Genomic DNA, 3,811 nt, shown 5'->3' with positions numbered 1-3,811 from the left:
GAAGGTTAAAAGCGGAGGATGGAGAGGGTTGGGCCCCGCCTTCCTATGCCGAGTCCTGAACATGGTGAACATGATTTCACCGCCCTGGTGGCTGTGAAAGGCTGTGAGACCTTTTGAGTGGAGTCAGACGCTGAACTGGAAGGGCCAGTGGCATTGTACTTTGCATTTTACACATGTGAAACGTTCTGAGCATAATTCTGTCCCTCATGATGTGTGAGCTTCCTTCCCTGTGAAATACCAAGCCCCGTTTGTCGAGAACTCTTCTGTCCGTAGCTCTTCTGTAAACGTTGTGTTCAATGCTGAGAGCAAAGACCTGTTGTTGTTGTTACACAAACCTTGGAAGAGAAAGGCTAGGGGTAAAAGAAAGTCCGAACGAGAAGAATTGTTTGTCTCAGGTACAGGCTTGTAAGTAAGCCTGGTGATGATATTGGGTGTACAGTGTGTATGGATTGTGCAAGCTGTTGAGAGACCATGAGCAGGTCAGTTCTCTGTGTCGAATGTTTGTACCCGGCTTCTGTGCTGATCTGTTTGTGTGTTACTTATTCTTGCGTCTGTTTCTTCTTCAGACTTGTGTAAAAGATTGCCTTTGTAATCACCTAGATTTGATTGTCCGTCAATTGTAATCACCTAGATTTGATATTGCTCATTAATACCTTTGTGGACGTGTGTGAATGCATCTCTGTGTGTTCTCGTATGTACATGTTAGTGTGTACAAAATGTATCCGTGGTAAACTTTATCACTGGTGTTTTCTCAGCACCAATGAGAGGTACAGACACCAAACCTAGCAGTGGGGTAGACATCGATGAAACCTTTCAGCGATTCATGCATTCTGAGACACATAGATAAAGTATTATATTGCACAGACTTTTTTAATTTTCCATCTTGTCTTTATCATCATTGTCAGGCACTTTTTGCTGACACTGAACACCATCATGTTCTGTAAGTGAATGAAGTGATGGAACAAAGATTTCCAAGAATTAAGAATTTTTTTATTTTATTTTCATGAATATTCAGCTTACAATATGTTTGACTTTATTGTTATAACTGTATTGTAATTTATGTGGTTGATCAAATAGAAAACTGCACATGAGTCATAAAAGAAAGGGTTTGCCAATGTAAAACAAAAAAAAGAGAGGCAAGGCCTTCAAGACTCACTTGTGATACACTCTTAAAAAAAAATCCAAGCTGTTTATGTATTGAGTATAATGCATTTACTGTTATATTTATATTTTTTATATTCTCTGAACTTGGCACTTTGATCTGATATTCGACCCAACAAAAGATCTATCATTATTATAATTTTTTGTTCAAATAGGAACTTCTTTTGCTAAGCATGGAAGTTTTGTTTATTGCAAACGTTTTGGTGCAGACAGTAAAACAAGGGAAATTACTCTGCTGGGGGACTTAGTTTGCTTTAAACTGATCTTTCTCATCTTAAACATTACATTTTGAAATTATACTCAATACATAAAAAGCTTGGATGTTTCTAAAAAAAAATGCATCACAAGTGATTCTTGAAGGCCTTGCCTCTCTTGTTTCAAAATGTAATGTTTAAAATGAGAAAGATCAGTTTAAAGCAAATTAACTCCCCTAGCATTACAGAGTAATTTCCCCTTTTTACTATCTGAATTAAAACGTTTGCAAAATAAATAAAACTTCCATGCTTAGCAAAAGAAGTTCCTGTTTGAACAAAAAATGATAATAATGACTGCTCTAGCTGTTGGGTCAGAATATCAGATCAAAGTGCCAAGTTTAGAGAATACAAAAAATATAAATATAACAGTAAATGCAGTTTGCATATAATTAGGCTTCATTCTTTATTTTTTTGTGCCCATCCCAGAGGCGCAATATTGTTTTAAACAAGATGACTGGAAAGAACTGAATTTTTCCTATTTTTATGCCAAATTTGGTGTCAACTGACAAAGTAGTTGCAGAGAAAATGTCAATGTTAAAGTTTACCACAGACACACAGACACACACACACACACACAGACAACCGAACACCGGGTTAAAACATAAAAAAAAAAAAAATGTTCGCGTAAGTGTGAAGTTACTGTTATTATTTTATCATGGGGTTGCCTTTTTTTTTTTTTTTTTTTTTTTAGCTAACCGAAGCCGCAAGCGCTGCATCTTGTTTTATTCAGTGCAGAGAAAAATTGTCTGAAAAATGTATATAGGTAGCTTTTTTTTTTTTAATTTAAAAAAAATGTATTTGCACATAATATACACAGACTGTTTTTACGTATTCCTTGACAAATGTACATGGAAGTTTACTGAACATCAAGTATCATTTTTTGCCCTGAATATACATGGATAAATTCTTTCTTTTCCTGTACATTGATTATCCAAAAATGTAAAACTAAGAGCTAGGAAGAGACGAGTCCAAAGAGGCTTCTGCTGGTCGCTGACACGGTGACAGTACCCGCATGCTCTTTTCCAATGTCGTTGTGATAGTAACATGTTGACTGTTAGTCTGTCACATTGTATTTTATCACAGAGCACAATCACTTGAAAGATCTGGTCTTGTATAATCTTGATTAGATTTGATTATAATTTTGTTTTGTTTTCTTTGTTTGCTTTCAGGAAAAAAAAACAAACCCTCAGCAGTTTAGTTGAAATGAATGTGACTCCGTGAATTTATGCACCTTCTAACATATCATCTTGAATTGTTGAGTTATTGTATTCCATTTATAACGCTCTTTTTTTATTTTCTTTATTCCTCAACTATTGTATGCCATTATTCGGTAAGCAATAACACTCTTCTTCGTTCTGAGTTGCGCCTTGTTTTTTCTTGCTTGTCAACGGAGTGATGGATTTATATCTATCTCATGGATATTTGAATTTCTGCCGTTTCAGTCGTGGAGAAGCAATGATAAGTTTTGTTTGTTTAGAATACGACAGATTTCAAATGTCCCAGATGTTGATGGTGAATGCAGGGTGCTGGTTGTGGATAGATCACCTTGTTTTATCTCATGGATTGCGTCTTGTAAAACCGAAAGGCTTTCTTGAACAATGACAACAACAAAAAATAGGTGTATGTCTTTCAAAATAGTGCTGAAATGTTAGAAAATTGCTCATTCGTTTGCTGTTTATTGGCGATGATGCATATTGAACAAGCAATAAATGTTTAGCCTTTTAAATGAATTTTGCGACATTTTTGTTGTTTTATTTTTTCAAATCTTGTACATCATGACATATCATCGAGACATGATTAGGAATGTTTCTGATGTAAAGATGATTTCGTGGCTTCTGGCAATCATCAGTAATAAAACAAATATTTTTCTTCCAATTTTTTATTTTTATTTATTTTCTTTTTACATGTCTTTACGCCAAGGAGGAAAACATACCATGGTGAAAAAAAAATCTTGCCTTGACAAGAAAAGTATGGCTGTATAAAGAAATGCAATATTTTTTTCTTGATTTCTTTTTAACACGTCTTTTTTTGCCAGGGAGGAAAACTTGGCTTAAAAAAAAAATCATGCCTTGACTAAAGAGAAAGGAAAAAAAAAAAGTGGCTGTATAAAGAAATGCATTGTCCTTAGAAAGAGAAGTGTCATAACGAAAAGTGTCACTGTGGGGAAAATGTGTCATGCCCTGTGGTGAAGAAAGTGTCAGTGTGGGGAAAATGTGTCATGCCCTGTGGTGAAGAAAGTGTCACTGTGAGGAAAATGTGTCATGCCTGTGGTGAAGAAAGTGTCACTGTGAGGAAAATGTGTCATGCCTGTGGTGAAGAAAGTGTCAGTGTGTGAAAAAATGTGTCATGCCTGTGGTGAAGAAAGTGTCAGTGTGTGAAAAAATGTGTCATGCCTG

This window comes from Babylonia areolata, chromosome 12 (genome assembly GCF_041734735.1).
Source record: "Babylonia areolata isolate BAREFJ2019XMU chromosome 12, ASM4173473v1, whole genome shotgun sequence".
Taxonomy (NCBI): domain Eukaryota; kingdom Metazoa; phylum Mollusca; class Gastropoda; order Neogastropoda; family Buccinidae; genus Babylonia; species Babylonia areolata.
The sequence above is the reverse complement of the archived record's forward strand: the minus strand, read 5'-3'. Positions refer to the sequence as shown.